The sequence below is a fragment of the Rhinatrema bivittatum genome, chromosome 3, assembly GCF_901001135.1.
Source record: "Rhinatrema bivittatum chromosome 3, aRhiBiv1.1, whole genome shotgun sequence".
Taxonomy (NCBI): Eukaryota; Metazoa; Chordata; class Amphibia; order Gymnophiona; family Rhinatrematidae; genus Rhinatrema; species Rhinatrema bivittatum.
In genome coordinates, this window is record NC_042617.1 from 347952744 (window position 1) to 347970521 (window position 17778).

Sequence of the window (17778 nt, forward strand, 5' to 3'; positions counted from 1 at the left end):
ACAGAAAAAACATAAACATAGAAAGCATTCAAAACAAGTCAGACTGCATACTTAAATTGAAACTTAACGCATTAAATGATGACATTTTCGGTTAATTCTTAAATGGAATGAACCAAAAATGGCCTTCTATGAAAATACTAAAATATTTGTAGGGATTTTTATAATTGTTGCATTTAAAACAAAATTGGCCTCCTGCGGCCTGTCACACACCCTCCAGCCTTGAAAATTTTGAACCTTAAGCCCGGTCTTGCCCCGGTAAATGGTGGGAAGGAGGTAAGTGGGTGGTGGGAAGGGAGCTTCCTGGTCCTAGCAGATTATAATGGGGTAAGAAGGGCCCAAGGAGGGCCTAGCTTGGCCTGAGGACGCTAAATCTGATAGGCCCAGGGGTCTGATAGGCCCAGGGGTCAAGGACGCCACGACAGGGATTGGAAAATACCAGCCGAGTAGGCCCAGGATGGGGTTCAATTTTGGTAGGGCTGGAAGTCTGCTTTTTAATTTTTTGGCATTCATTAATTAATTTTGATTTTTTTAGCATTAATATTAATTTTTGTTTTTGTTCAACAAATGAACTGAACCAAAAAGTAAAATGTTACATGAACCCCTTCCAAAAAAAAAAAAAACCCCACCAGGAAACGGAAAATGTTGGTGCTGCACATCCCTAGCGAGCAGTGTGTGCAGTATACAGAGTGATGCTTGAAAGAGGATAGAGATCTAAAAGGAAGATACGATGGGAGAACCGTGGGAGGAGGAATACATAAAAGAGATTGGAGTTGCTGATATGGAGCTGGGATACAAAAAGAAGATGAAAAGCCTGTAGGGGAAGTACTGAAGGAAATGGGGGGATATGGAGGGGAAGATGGAGGTGAGCACCCTCAGAGAATTAATAAAGTCAATGCCATGCCATGAATCAAAATTATTATTACATACACTTTAGTATCCCATTAGTTATTTGTTGAAAGGTTGTTCTGCAGATTGTGGAAACAGATGAACATCTTTAAAATGTTGATTACAGCTGCCTGACCTGAATGTTGAAGCATGGTATTTTCCCCTTTTCGATTTGCATATTAAGGAGCAGCGATCTAGGGCTGAATTCAGTGGAATCTCAGACAGGTGTCTTCTGTACTGTGTGTTTGGAGTCATGTGCAATAGGGAACCTTTGAACATGTTTCTCTTCAAATTTGTTTAAAAATGTTCATTTCAGTCCTTGGTGGTCCTTCTGCAGGACCAGTATGGCTTTGTTACTTCTCTTAGTTTGAATAACTTGATCTTTATTTGCAGTGCACTTTCGATATAACGGACTAATAGTTTACACAGCCCAATGTTATTTTCTGTCACATCCGTCTGTCTGGTGTGTCCCACAGCCATTCTAACTTTCTTTCCTGCCTCTCTGATGGTGTGATTGATTTTTGCACTGTAATGCAAATTTAAATGTAAAGGAACAACAGAAAGCAACCTTCAGTCAATTTTTAAATGTCATGAAAATTATGAAAAGCACAATATTTTGGTGGGGGTGCGATGAGGAATGATCTTCACGGCATAGAAACTTGTCTCTTCTCAAAGATTACTAGGACAAATGATCATTAATTTCACTTTTTTCCCCATCTGTTTATTGAGAAAAATACACATCAATTAAACTCAAATCATTCACTAGGGAGCAATAGTAAATACTCCGTCAAAAGCAAAAAATAATGGACATATGGAAAAAAAAACAATTACATAGAAACCCAGAAACATGACGGCAGAAAAAGACCCTATGGCCCATCCAGTCTGCCCATCCATCCATTTATAATTCCTATCACACGCTCAGAAATCCTGTGTATTTATCTCATACTTTCTTGAATTCAGATACTGTTTTTACCTCCACCACCTCCACTGGAAGGCCATTCTATGCAATTGCTACCCTTTCTGTAAAGAAATATTTCCTAAGATTACTACTGAGTCTACCCCCTTTCAACCTCATCTCATGACCCTTTGTTCTAGAGCCTCCTTTTCATTGAAAAAGGCTCCCCTGCTGAGCATGGAAACCTTTGAGATATTTAAATGTCTCTATTATATCTTCCCTATCTCGCCATTCCACTAGGGTGTACATGTTTAGATGTTTAAATCTAACCCCTTGCTTTAAATTGAAGCCCACTGACCTTTTTAACAGCCACTGTCTGGATCAATGCCATCCTGTTTATATTCTTTTCAAGGTGTAGTCTCTAGAATTGTACACAGTATTTCAAATGAAGTTTCACCAGGGAAATATACAGGGGCAATATCACCTCCTTTTTTCTGCTGACAATTCCTCTCCCTATGCAGCCAAGCATCTTTCTGGCTTTTGCAGTCACTTAATCCTCTACTGGGCCACCTTAAGATCATCAGATACAATCTCCCCCAAATCTCACTCTTTTTTCATATTTAGAAGAATTTCACCTCCAAAACTGCACATTTCCCTTGGAGTTTTGCATCCTAAGTGTCTTACTCTGCATTTTGTAGCACTAAATCTTAGCTGCCAGACCCAGATCATTCTCTGAGCTTTACTAGATCCCTCCTCAGATTTTCCACACCTTCCTGATTGTCCACTCTATTGCATTATTTGGAATAATCAGCAAAAGGACAAACGTTTCTTGACAATTCTTCTGCTAAGTCGCTCAAGAAAATGTTGAAAAGAACTGCTTCAAAGCGGCATACCTCTAGTAACACCCCCTCCTCAGAGAAAACTCCATTTTCCTCTACTCTTTGTCGCTTCCCAATCAGCAAGTTTCTATCACAGTCAGACAGTCTGGATCCCATACTAAGGGCATTCAATTTATTTATACGTCTCCTGTATGGAACCATGTCAAAGGCTTTACTGAAATCTAGGTACACTATATCTACTGGTCTCCCTTGATCCAAATCTTAATGGTCCCCCAATCAGAGAAAGTGATCAATTTCATTTGACAAGATTTACCTCTGGTAAAAAAAACCATGCAGCCTCAGATCTTGCAATCCACAGGATTCCAAAAATTGTACTATCCTCTGATTTAGCAGCAATTACATTGATTTGCTCACCATCGAGGTCAGACTAACTGATCTACAGTTCCCAGCCTCCTCTTTATTTCTACTTTTATGAATAGGAGCCTCATTGCTCATCTTCATTCCTCTGGAACTACTCCCAAGTCCCAACTCTAAAGAAGCATTGAAAAGCTCAGGCAGCAGAGCTGCCAGGACATCTCTATTTTCTCTTAGTACCCTTGGATGTATCCCATCTGGCCCACTTGCCTTATCTACTTTAAGTTTAGTTAGCTCCTCATGAACATATTTTTCTGAAAATTGATTGAGGTTTACCTCTCTTCCAATCTTATTTGTGTTTGTTTTATATGATCCTGTTCCAGACCCTTCCACAGTGAACACTGAAGAGAAATATTTGTTAAGCAAATTTGTTTTTCCCTCATCAGTCTCTACATATTCCTCCCCTTCACCTTTGAGTCTCACAATGACACTTTTGCACTTTCTTCTATCACTATCATATCTAAAATAAAGTCATTCCCCTGTTTTACCATATTTGCTATTTTTTCTTCTGTTTGAAATTTTGCATTACTGACTACTTTCCCAGATTCTCTTATTTTTCCAGATGTGTTGCCTGTCTTCCTCTTTCTGTGATCTTTTGTAGTTATGAATGCTTACTTTTTTCCCTTACCCTTTCAACCATAGATGTCTCTTTTTCCTCCTTATTTACTTTCCTAACAAAAAGATTAGTTACATGTATCTGCCGCGGCAGACCTGCAGCCCAGCCCCCTCACCTCTCTGGTGAATCCAGTGCCTGGTTCCTCATCCCTGGAGGCGGTAGGCCGCTGGCTCCGTCCTCGGGCCGCCCCTCATGCTTCAGCCTCAGCTACAGACTCCTGTGCTCCGCGTTGGGCCTCTCCACATGGCCCGTGGAGAGACGCTGTCGTCCAGTGCCGCACCCCTCTCTAGGCGCGTGCACATCACTAACTCTTATGAAGGGCCCGCGGCGGGAACTTAGCTGTGGCCTCGGATGATGACGTCGCCGAAGCTCTGGTACTTAAGGCCGGGCTTGGCTTCCAATGATTGCCTTTATAACAGGTCTCCATGCTGGTCGTGTACTCGTTGCCTCCTGGTGATTCTCCTACATTCCTGGTTTCTGAACCTCGCAAGTTCCTGTTCCTGTTCTCCTTTGTTCCTGCGTTCCTGATTCCTAACCTTCCATCGGATTGCTTTCTCGGACACGACCTCTGCATTGCCTGACTATGCCATTGACTCTCTCCAAGCCCAGACCTCGCCTGACTATGCTACCAACTCTCTCCTCATCCAGACCTTAGCCTTGTCTTGCCACCGCTTCTTGATTGCTGCCTTCCCTGACTCCAGCTTGCTCTACAGCAACTCTTCAGTTTACGTCCTGGACTTGGCCTATTCTTGCTTCAGCTGTTCTTGCTCGGGCGCCCCCTGTCTGAATTTGGTTCTATTGGCACCCGGGTCTCTGGGACTCTGCCTTATCCAGTACAGACTAGGGATGTGAATCGTTTTTCAACGATTAAAATTATCGTCCGATAATGTTAATATCGTCTTAAATCGTTATAGAACACGATACAATAGAAATTCTAATGATTTATCGTTAAAAATCGTTAAATCGTGTTAGTGCACACTAAATCGAGTTAGTGCGCACTAACTCCCCGTTAGTGCGCACTAACTCGATTTAGTGCGCACTAACTGAAAATGATACAAATAAACACTTTCCAGGTCACTGAAGGTCAGTTAGGAATGAATATGTGTTCCTATTGGCTGGCTGCCCTCTTATCTATTGATGTTACCAAGGTTACCACTGAGGTGATGGTTGGGGGGATGGGAAATGGAACTGGAAACTAACGAACACCAACAGAAAATGAAACAAAGTGTTCACACTTCCCAGGTCAGTAAAGGTCACTTAGGAATGAATATGTATGTATGTATTCCTATTGGCTGGCTGTGCTCTTATCTATTGATGTTACCAAGGCTAACACTGAGGTAATGGTTAGGGGGATGTGAAATGGAAACAGTTGGAAGCTTGACAAAAAAAGTAATGTAATGATCAGCACTCACGTGACTAGAACTTGTTTGTTTATTATTTTTGTTAGCAGGCACCTGAAATGCTAGTGCATGTTGAATTTGCCAATCACTGTGCATTTTAGAAAGGTGGTCCTGGCTGGAACTGTACACAGTTCAAATATATGTAATTGATTGTTGGTAAGTGTATTTTTTAAGTAGTCACACTGGCACAAGTATGTTTACTTTTCCTCCTACTTAACTCACTAGCTCAGCTTTGTAAGAAGGGCTTCTCTGCTTGTGTGTTGTTTTTGTTTGGTGAGAGGAGAGCAGAAACATCAGATCTTTATTCAATCTACTACAGTCATCTCTTACAGTGCCCTATCCCTATTAATACCAGGAGTGTTGTGATCTTCCTGCACACAGTGCCCTAACCCTGATACCAGTCTGAGACAGCTCCCTCCCTGCATTACTAGTGAGAGGCTGGCTTCACAGACAGGGGGGAGCTGCCTGACCCTCACTCCTGACTTCCCCCATGTCCCAGCTAGTGAATGGTGTGTGGGTGAGGGGGGGGGGGGGGAGGATGGTGCAGTCTGAGACAGCTCCCTCCCTGCATTACTAGTGAGAGGCTGGCTTCACAGACAGGGGGGAGCTGCCTGACCCTCACTCCTGACTTCCCCCATGTCCCAGCTAGTGAATGGTGTGTGGGTGAGGGGGGGGGGAGGATGGTGAAGTCTGAGACAGCTCCCTCCCTGCATTACTAGTGAGAGGCTGGCTTCACAGACAGGGGGGAGCTGCCTGACCCTCACTCCTGACTTCCCCCATGTCCCAGCTAGTGAATGGTGTGTGGGTGAGGGGGGGGGGGGAGGAGGATGGTGAAGTCTGAGACAGCTCCCTCCCTGCATTACTAGTGAGAGGCTGGCTTCACAGACAGGGGGGAGCTGCCTGACCCTCACTCCTGACTTCCCCCATGTCCCAGCTAGTGAATGCTGTGTGGGTGAGGGGGGGGGGGGAGGATGGTGAAGTCTGAGACAGCTCCCTCCCTGCATTACTAGTGAGAGGCTGGCTTCACAGACAGGGGGGAGCTGCCTGACCCTCACTCCTGACTTCCCCCATGTCCCAGCTAGTGAATGGTGTGTGGGTGAGGGGGGTGGGAGGATGGTGAAGTCTGAGACAGCTCCCTCCCTGCATTACTAGTGAGAGGCTGGCTTCACAGACAGGGGGGAGCTGCCTGACCCTCACTCAAGCAGAGAAGCCCTTCTTACAAAGCTGAGCTAGTGAGTTAAGTAGGAGGAAAAGTAAACATACTTGTGCCAGTGTGGCTACTTAAAAAATACACTTACCAACAATCAATTACATATATTTGAACTGTGTACAGTTCCAGCCAGGACCACCTTTCTAAAATGCACAGTGATTGGCAAATTCAACATGCACGTGTCTGCTAACAAAAATAATAAACAAAGAAGTTCTAGTCACGTGAGTGCTGATCATCACATGTCAAGCTTCCAACTGTTTCCATTTCACATCCCCCCAACCATTACCTCAGTGGTAACCTTGGTAACATCAATAGATAAGAGCACAGCCAGCCAATAGGAATACATATTCATTCCTAAGTGACCTTTACTGACCTGGGAAGTGTGAACACTTTGTTTCATTTTCTGTTGGTGTTCATGAGTTTCCAGTTCCATTTCCCATCCCCCCAACCATCACCTCAGTGGTAACCTTGGTAACATCAATAGATAAGAGGGCTGCCAGCCAATAGGAACACATATTCATTCCTAACTGACCTTCAGTGACCTGGAAAGTGTCTATTTGTATCATTTTGAGTTAGTGCGCACTAACTCGAGTTAGTGCGCACTAACGGGGAGTTAGTGCGCACTAACTCGAGTTAGTGCGCACTAATCGGAAAAAACGATTTTTAACGATTTTTCAACGAAATAATCGTGCCAAACACGATTTTCTTCTCCTGCCACACGATTTCTATCGTTAAGACGATATGGAAAACGATTCACATCTCTAGTACAGACTCCTCCATTCCACTGTTGCTGCCTCTGGCTGACCCTTCTGTCCTTCCATCATCGATGACATACGGAGGCTCACCTAAGTCCAGCCAGCCCCGGTACCCAAAGGCTCATCCCACGGGGAACGTGGGCTGGTATTGGTGAAGCATCAGCCAGCCTCAGTTCTTCAGCCCACTCTGCCTGTCGATGGTGGGGACCCATAGGTTCCTCCTACAGGTAGCATCAACCCCACCTATTTAAAAGTATGTATATTCTGCATGATCCAAAGGATCACAGAGGTTTACAAGGTTAAAACATAGCAAAATAACATTTAAACAGATAAATCACATTAAAAAAAAAAAATCTCATATTTTGCTGACCACTTACTTAACAGCACAATCTGCTTTGTGATGTCACTATCTGATTCTGCTATATATATAAGCTGTGTATGGGAATTTTGTCTTATAAATTATTGTTCCGCCATCTGCAACAAATGCCAAGATTTTACAGATTGTCTTCACCAAATGCCTGCTATTAAAGCCAAGTCTTTAGGACTTTTTAAATGTTTTAATGACAATAGTCTTCAAGTAATCAAGCATCACATTCCACATTGAAGGTCTGGTTACATAAAAATCATATTCCCTCACTTCTCCTAACTGTGCATGATGTACCACAGGGACTTCTAACAGGCTGAGCGTAGTGTGCGTTTAGGGGTTCTAAATTTGTAAAGTCGACCCTAGCCAGGGAGTTGTAAGCAAATTTAGGGGTGCAGGGATCTGTCTGCTACAAGACACTGCCAGCTGCCCTTCCACTTTCTTGCGATCCTAAGTCAGGAAAAAGACAATGTGTATTCTCCCCAGAAATAGACTTTTATTTATCAGATTTGGTATGATATAACATTTAGAAAATATCAATTCCTGTTTCTAACATCTTGGTCACTAAGCATCAATTTTCCTTAAAGAAAGTTCTGTACCATGGGTGATTTCACACATGCCATAAACCTTAATCTGCTTAATAGTTTAACACTTATGGCTAACTTACTTACCCCTGATTCCAACTTCAGGCGATACCTCTGTTCACCTCTGAAGAAGGCTCGGCTGGAGAGCTGGAGAATTTGTGCAGGAAAGGACTTGCTTCCTGGGCTTGGTACTGGCAGAGCAGGTAGGCAGTCCTGGAAAGAGACTTGCTTCTGGCTCTGGTACTTGCTGGGCTGTCTAGGTGTACCCTTGCCCCTCCACATCTCAGATATTGTCCCACTCTCTGCACCTGGGCAGGCATCTCTTCTCTCCGGTCTCCAGGCCAAACCTAGTCTTCTCCCTTCTCAATAGCAGGAAGTACTGGTTTGCTTCTGGCCCCCCTTTCATTTTCAGGAATGCTTCAGCACAGGTTTCAGGATCACTCTCAGGATCTGCTCTCCAGGTTTTCTCCCAGGGTTTGTGTTCAGGATTTGTGCCTCTTCCTCTCTGATTTCAGGGTCGCTCTCTCCAGGGGGTCCGTAACTACCTCTCTCTTCTTTGCCTCCCTGTTTTATACTTCCCAGCTGATGAATATGCATAATCTCATGCATAACCTCGTGGTGGGTGGAGGGTCTTTTGCGTCATTGCAGGTCTTACATAGAAACATAGAAATAACGGCAGAAGAAGACCAAACGGCCCATCCAGTCTGCCCAGCAAGTTTTCACACTTGTTTTTTTTCTAATACTTATCTGTTACTCTTGGCACTTAGTAACCTTTTGGTTCCAATTCCCTTCCACCCCCACCATTAATGTAGAGAGCAGGGATGGAACTGCATCTAAGTGAAGTATCTAGCTTAATTTGTTAGGGGTAGTAACTGCCTCAATAAGCAAGCTAATCCCATGCTTATTTGTTTACCCAGCCTGTGCAATTCAGTCCTTGTTGGTTGTTGTCTGAATATAAATCCACTTTTCTTCATTCCCCCTGCCGTTAAAGCAGAGAGGTATGCTGGATATGCATTGAAAGTGAAGTATCAGGCTTAATTGATTCAGGGTAATAACCGCCATACAAGCAAGCTACACCCATGCTTATTTGTTTACAAAGACTATATAATTCAGTCCTTGTTAGTTGTTGTCTGAATATAAATCATCTTTTCTTAATTCCCCCCTGCCGTTGAAGCAGAGAGCTACGCTGGATATGCATTGAAAGTGAAGTATCAGGCTTATTTGGTTTGGGGGAGTAACTGCCGTAACAAGCAAGCTACTCCCCGCTTTTTTGTTAATGCAAATCCTTTTTTCCACATTTTCTCTTGCCGTTGAAGCATAGAGCAATGTTGGAGTCGCATTACCGTGTGCATGCTTATTGAATAAGGGTATTATCTCCAGGTAGTAGCCGTCATTCCCGCAAGCCACCCTCTCTTCATTCACATCCTCTAGAATTTATGGATCCACAGTGTTTATCCCATGCCCCTTTGAAGTCCTTCACAGTTTTGGTCTTCACCACTTCCTCCAGAGGGTCATTCTAGGCATCCACCATCCTCTCCATGAAGAAATACTTCCTGACATTGGTTCTGAGTCTTCCTCCCTGGAGCTTCAAATCATGGTTCTGCTGATTTTTTTTCAATGGGAAAGGTTTGTCGTCTTTGGATCATTAAAACCCTTCAGGTATCTGAAAGTCTGTATCATATCACCTCTGCTCCTCCTTTCCTCCAGGGTGTACATATTTAGATTCTTCAATCTCTCCTCATAAGTCATTCGATGAAGACCATCCACCTTTTTGGTGACCCTTCTCTGGACTGACTCCATCCTGTCTCTGTCCCTTCTGTCTTCTTCCCCCTCCCCATTTCTTTGGGGGGGGGGGGGGGGGAGAACTGCTACATCTGTAGGCCAAGCTGTCTGCCAGTATCAGCATTTTTCTCTGTCTCTGACTGCTTCCCCCAGGGGACTTTCTGGCTTATGGACTAGAGATGTGAATCGTGTCCTCGATCGTCTTAACGATCGATTTCGGCTGGGAGGGGGAGGGAATCGTATTGTTGCCATTTGGGGGGGGTAAAATATCGTGAAAAAATCGTGAAAAAATCGTGAAAAAATCGAAAAAAACGTAAAATCGCAAAACCGGCACATTAAAACCCCCTAAAACCCACCCCCGACCCTTTAAATTAAATCCCCCACCCTCCTGAACCCCCCCAAATGACTTAAATAACCTGCGGGTCCAGTGGCGGTCCGGAACGGGCTCCTGCTACTGAATCTTGTTGTCTTCAGCTGGCGCCATTTTCCAAAATGGCGCCGAAAAATGGCGGCGGCCATAGACGAACACGATTGGACGGCAGGAGGTCCTTCCGGACCCCCGCTGGACTTTTGGCAAGTCTTGTGGGGGTCAGGAGGCCCTCCCCAAGCTGGCCAAAAGTTCCTGGAGGTCCAGCGGGGGTCAGGGAGCGATTTCCCGCCGTGAATCGTTTTCGTACGGAAAATGGCGCCGGCAGGAGATCGACTGCAGGAGGTCGTTCAGCAAGGGTTCCGGCGCCTCGCTGAACGACCTCCTGCAGTCGATCTCCTGCCGGCGCCATTTTCCGTACGAAAACGATTCGCGGCGGGAAATCGCGCCCTGACCCCCGCTGGACCTGCAGGAACTTTTGGCCAGCTTGGGGGGGGCCTCCTGACCCCCACAAGACTTGCCAAAAGTCCAGCGGGGGTCCGGAAGGACCTCCTGCCATCCAATCGTGTTCGTCTATGGCCGCCGCCATTTTTCGGCGCCATTTTTGAAAATGGCGCCGGCTGAAGACAACAAGATTCAGTAGCAGGAGCCCGTTCCGGACCGCTGCCGTTCCGGACCGCCGCTGGACCCGCAGGTTATTTAAGTCATTTGGGGGGGGGGGTTCGGGAGGGTGGGGGATTTAATTTAAAGGGTCGGGGGTGGGTTTTAGGGGGTTTTAGTGTGCCGGCTCACGATTCTAACGATTTATAACGATAAATCATTAGAATCTCTATTGTATTGTGTTCCATAACGGTTTAAGACGATATTAAAATTATCGGACGATAATTTTAATCGTCCTAAAACGATTCACATCCCTATTATGGACTCACCTTGGCTCAACCCCTGACACTTCCTTAGGAGCTTAAATCCTTGTCTCTGTCTGCTTTGCTCCTATTGACACAGGAACATGCAAACAGGCAGATCAGATAAGGACAAAATTTCTTCATTTTCCACTGAGGCAGTGCAGTTTTAAAGTTCACCTCGGTAAAAGTCTTTCTCTTGCTGTGACATGTGCTTGGGGCCTGTCAGTTTCTTGGGTATTATGATTCATATTTGATGATTCAGTGGTAAACATGAGATATATCCCTACAGAGCACTGGTGCTGATAATTTTATGAAGTAATGTTAAAATCTTAGATTGAATTCTTAAACTAATCAGTAGCCCATGAATCTGTGCTAATACCAATGTAATATGATCGTAACTGGCCTGCCCTGTTAGAACTCTAGCAGCTGAATTCTGTGCAATTGGAATGGTTTCAGAATGTTGTTTGGGAGACAAATTAAAAAAGAGATACAATACTCGATTCCAGAAATTATTAAAATTTGAAGTATTGACCGAAAGTCATTTGTGTCCAATAGAGTCTTCAGATGCCTGAGAATCTGCAATTTAAAATCACCAGATTTTATTTGATTTTTGCATTAAAAATTTAAAAATCGAGCAGCACCCTTGGATCACGCACATATAATGATATTTTGATTTTATGACCACCATTAATCATAAATGTAACCATATATTAACCATAAATCAAGGAGGATGGAGAGAATAAATTTAAATGTCCACCAAAATATTCAACAAATTTCAGTTATTTATTCCTCTGTCTTTTGATGTGTAAAACAGACAGTCAAGCTTTCATGTGAGTAAACGAACCCCCAACACGGATCATGTTTTATTGAAACTGCGTTGGAAGGGACTTTATATCTATTATAAGAAAACAAAATTAGAAAACTATTAAAGAGGACATTGTTGAGGCATTAGGGATACAAAGGGGTAGATTTTAAAACATTGTGTGCCCCGACCCGGACCGCCCCTTTCACTAACCTCGGGGCTTACATGCGCCCCGGCAGTTTATGCTCGTGGCTGGGCCCTTTGAAAATTGGCCCGGCGTGTGTAAGGCCCGGCCATACGTGTAAACCCCTGGGTTTCACGCGTGTAAGTCTTTTAAAATCCACCCTAAAGAGTCTAAATGAATAGTCACAAAAGTTATAGAAAAATCAAAGTTCTAAAAACAATTATCTAAACAGAGTTGATGGACATCTTTAATCTGTTACAAAAGTTAAAGAACACATGACAGTCACACCGAAGGATGTTAAATCATAAAGAGACATTCAATAATGTGAAGCACTGCAGAAAGTTTAAATATCCCAAGTCTTGTACATATAATCGAGTAGAGGGAATTAATGTTTCAAAAAAACATCCAAAAACTAGGACAATGTTTTGAGAAGAGAAACTATTCCAGAGACTATTGGTCTTCCCTGAGGATTAATCAATGATTTGTGTATCTTGGGGAATATGTAAAAGATTGGTATGTGAGGATGAGGTTCAATGAGAAAGTTGCCTTCTCAGGAAATAATTAGATTAGTGTTAAGTGCTTGCAATACTATATCAGACATCACATAATATGGAGGATGGGTCAGTGGGTAAGGGGACATAATAGGTACGGTCTGCTAATTGTTGTTCCACCTCAGAAACATATTGTGTATGGTTAATTATTACCACACTACCTCTTATCTGTGGGTTTAATAACAATAGAGTTATCCAAAAGAAGAGATCTTAAAGCTTGGTGATCAGATTTAGACATGTTATGAAAGTAGTAATGGTTCTCTGACTCAAAAGCTTGTAGGTCAAACAAAATGAGTCTCTCAAAGGATGTAAGCAGAGGGTTGGTTAAATCCTGTGGAAGCCAGGTGGATTTCCTAAAAATCCTTGATTTGTCAGACATAGAGAATCTCCCCAAGAAAAATAACTACATTTTAAGTGTCCTGAAAAAATGGTGGAGAAATAAGTGACTTTCAAAAGTATCATATAATGGGGATAGGACAAATGACAATCCTTTCCAAAGTAGCACAGTCTCTGAGGGAGATATAGTCCTGGAAGAAAGGTTAATTGCCAACAATGTTGAAGGAGCAGTCACTGCCATGGGTCCTTCTGCATTTATATTGTGACCTGGTATTACACAGTGATCTGGTAGGGCTTGGTGGCCAGTATCTGCCACTTGAGTGCTGTTGTCTTGATGGATGATAATCTGGACAATAATCTAAAAAAGACCTTGAAGAAGTTGAAGGTGCAGAAGATCCAGATGAGGTAGAGCATGAGAGTTTGTCCCCAGAGAAATTTCCAAGGATAAAGATAAGTCAAAAGTAACTCTTTTCTTGGTAGCTTGTGGTCTGGACATCCATGGGTAGATACTGCCTCCAGTATAATCCTGCTCGTCTTGTATACATTTCTTGTATTTCAAGGCTTTCAAGTCCTGTTGAAACTTCTTCAAATTGGTATTGAAATCAGCCAATTGGGTAGTGAAATTGTCTGTAGAAAAGAATTGTTTCAAAGTATCTCTGTACTTGAACCTGTTCTTGAAAAATACAAAATGTCTTCTTAGCTGTTTCTATAATCAAGATCATAAGATCAAAACTGCACTTATTTAAAATCTGATTCCAACACATCAGGAACTGAGAGTCATCGAAAACTACTTTCGGTTCCTTGATGATTTGTAGACCACAGGGGATTTGTCAAACTCTACAATACTCAATCAAAGTGGCTGAATGAAGTTGTGCATGAGTAGCTTTTTTCGGTAGGTTGATGGTTTCAAACCAAGAGACAATATGTTGGTTGTGGAACTGATGAAAAAGGGGTTCTCAGCAAGTAAAGAGGTTAGTGTTTTGTCTGAGTAGTTGAATGTATTCAGTTGTATAGAGGATGCCATTTGAAATCACCACAAAGGGCTCAAGCAAAAATAAAATGGTGATAAATCCAACCATCAATTGTTATCCATAAATCAAGGAACATAAGAACATAAGAAAATGCCATACTGGGTCAGACCAAGGGTCCATCAAGCCCAGCATCCTGTTTCCAACAGTGGCCAATCCAGGCCATAAGAACCTGGCAAGTACCCAAAAACTAAGTCTATTCCATGTAACCATTGCTAATGGCAGTGGCTATTCTCTAAGTGAACTTAATAGCAGGTAATGGACTTCTCCTCCAAGAACTTATCCAATCCTTTTTTAAACACAGCTATACTAACTGCACGAACCACATTCTCTGGCAACAAATTCCAGAGTTTAATTGTGCGTTGAGTAAAAAAGAACTTTCTCCGATTAGTTTTAAATGTGCCCCATGCTAACTTCATGGAGTGTCCCCTAGTCTTTCTACTATCCGAAAGAGTAAATAACCGATTCACATCTACCCGTTCTAGACCTCTCATGATTTTAAACACCTCTATCATATCCCCCCTCAGTCGTCTCTTCTCCAAGCTGAAAAGTCCTAACCTCTTTAGTCTTTTCTCATAGGGGAGTTGTTCCATTCCCCTTATCATTTTGGTAGCCCTTCTCTGTACCTTCTCCATCGCAATTATATCTTTTTTGAGATGCGGCGACCAGAATTGTACACGGTATTCAAGGTGCGGTCTCACCATGGAGCGATACAGAGGCATTATGACATTTTCCGTTTTATTCATCATTCCTTTTCTAATAATTCCCAACATTCTGTTTGCTTTTTTGACTGCCGCAGCAGGAGGATGGAGATAATAAATTTAAATGTCCACCAAAACATTTACAACATTTTAGTTATTTATTCCTCTGTCTCATGATGTGTCAAAAAGACAGTCAAGATTTCATGCCAGTGAACGGTCTCCCAACAAGGACCATACTTCATGGAAATTACATCAGGAGGGACCTTATATCTATTATAAGAAAACAAAATTACAAAACTTTGGGTACTTGCAAGTACCCAAAACTTTGAGTACTTGCCAGGTTCTTATGGCCTGGATTGGCCACTGTTGGAAACAGGATTCTGGGCTTGATGGACCCTTGGTCTGACCCAGTATGGCATGTTCTTATGTTCTTATTAAGGAGGACATTGTTGAGGCATTAGGGATACAAAGAGTGTAAATGCATAATCGCAAAATATATCGAAAAATCATTGTTACTTACTCATGCTCCAAAAACAATTATCTAAACAGAGTTGATTGACATCTTTAATCTGTTACAAAAGATAAAGATCACATAACAATTGAACCAAAGGATGTTAAATCATAAAGCGATATTCAATAATGTGAAGCATTGCAAAAAACTCAAAACATACCAGCTTGTATTGAGGATGAGATATCAAACAAGAGCTTCTAGTATCAGCAATTTAAATAGTTCAAACGGGGGCTGTAAAAGGAGCCAAAGGGAGCTCATGTGATGAGAACTGTCAATCAAAAACATGTAAGGTCCACCCAGATAATGACGTTAAACCTCTGATATATATTAATGAAATGTAAGGATTAACCCATCAAAGGATTTAAAAGAATCAAAGAAAGGCAGACCATTCAATGCTCAAGTTTATACCAAGTGGGGAGACTGTGTTTAGATTGTGGATCCACTTCTGTTCCTGTTGAGTTAGAAAGAGAGAGAAGTTTCTAGCCCAGGGAGATGGATAGCACACACTTCAACAATCAAAACACGCAGATCATTGACTGTATGTTGAGCTTCTTGCCAGTGCTTCACAAGAGGTGCATTCTCTCTCTGTAATTGCAGGCAAGAAAAATGTTCAAAAATAACTGTTTGAATATATTGAGCGTCACTCCAGACAATGAACCTGAAGCTCATGGGGCTTCTAGGTTGGTAAGTGAAAGGGATACGGACTGACCTCCAGGGTCAGGCAGATATGGTCTCCCACCACGGTTAGGTTCTGTTGGGCCTCTTTGTGGTGTTTCAGTTTATATCTGTGAGGCTGCCAGCACATCAGTCAGGCTCTTAAGTCTGCAGCCGCCTGCCTCCCTAAGTCCCTGGACCTATTTTTGTTTTGTTTAAATGGTTTGCTCCTCAGATTGCCCCACTCCCATCCCATCTGTTTTTATTGTAAATAGTTTTTGCTAATGTTTTAAAATGTTGTTAACTATAATAATATTTTCTTACATTTTTGGGTGTGATTGTGTCCATCATTGAAGTACATACAAAGGTTTGTTTTTTTCTAACAACTGTAAAGTCCTTTACCTTGTCCTGCAAGTAGTTTGCCTTGCTGGTGTGTCCACTATTAGTTTGACCTTTCTTGTTGTTGGTTAATTTGTACTAAGCTTGCATCCCTAAATTTGGTAGCAGTAAGGAAGACCACCAAGCAGGTATATATCCACAGATACCATCTACCTCCCCGAAAGGCATTTGATGTGCGTGCTGCCAAGGCCTTAGCCAGTTATTTAGGTATTAATTTTCTAGTTGTTTTTTTTTTTTTCCCTTGAACTGAAAGCACACCATAGGGAAAGAAGGGGCGCATAAGAACTGTCCCATCAATATTTTCCACACCTATGAACAGAGATGAGTTGATATATGAGATGCTGATAGAAGAACCTGCATTATCCAGAAGAAAGCTGCAGTCTGTGAAGTGGCCTCCATGTCTCCTATACTTCCACAGTAACATAAATGATTTGTTAGTTTGCTATAATTACAGAGGTGTCTGATTAATGAGCTGCTCCCAGTCTACCCCTCTCCATGGTCAGACAGCTTGTCCTCACAGTTAGGGCCCTGCATGTAAAGTGAAGGGAAGGCACGTACAGTCGTACATCAGCACATACATTCAAAGAATCACACGGTTTTCACTAACACCTACCTTACAATTGCCAGCTGCTAAACTGCTTGGTTTACTCTATTTATTTGTTTTTTTATATACTGACATTCAACTAAAGTCATCACATCTATGCAAGACATCTAGGAGGTTGTGCTTTTTAAAGGATTCTTAGAACCAAGCACCCAGCTGAGAGGAATCAGTGACTCCTTCTTGCTTTCGTGATCTGGCCCCCTTGCCCTCTTCCCCCAAAGCTGAAGGGAATGCATTACAATGCTGAACTGATGTACTGCAATCATCAGAGCTTGTGTTGCACCTGGAGTTAGGGCTGAAATGTCATTGTCAGCAGCTGATTTACTTACATGCTGATTTCAAAGGAGGAAGGGTTGGAAGGTTAGCAGAAAAGGCTGAGTGTGAATACAAAATCTGGCCTGGATATATTGTAGGACAGCACACCCATGTATGCCTGCCTTAGCAATATATATATACAGCCATATTTATGGACTTTTTGCAGAAGGAGAAAAATACTGGTGCACTGGGGAATAAGACTAAGGCCTGGGAAAAATTCATCTGGACCTCTGCTGTTTATGTATTTATCCACACATTCTGTGCTATCATAAATTGCTACATATACCTTTAGGTGTTGGTATAACATAATTATCCATGGACTCTAGCACTGCCAGGCCCATTGCAAGCTTACTGGAGAAAGAACAGGCTGGATCAGAAAGTATTAGAGGACATGGGACCAGCTGTAATCCACAGTATATAACAGGTGCTCACAACTCACTCAGGAGTTGAGAATTCCAGGTATATACTATCTCTGTATAGAATTATACACATACACACACAGTACATGTATATGTGTAAGCATCAACAAAAATGTGTAAATTTACTATTTTCCTCATTTATGCATGTTAAATCTACATGTGTAATAATGACTAACCACGTCCACATACAAGCCCATATACATGCGCAAATAGGTGCAATTTAAGCGGGTTTGTTTCTATAAAGTGCTACATGCCCACCGAATT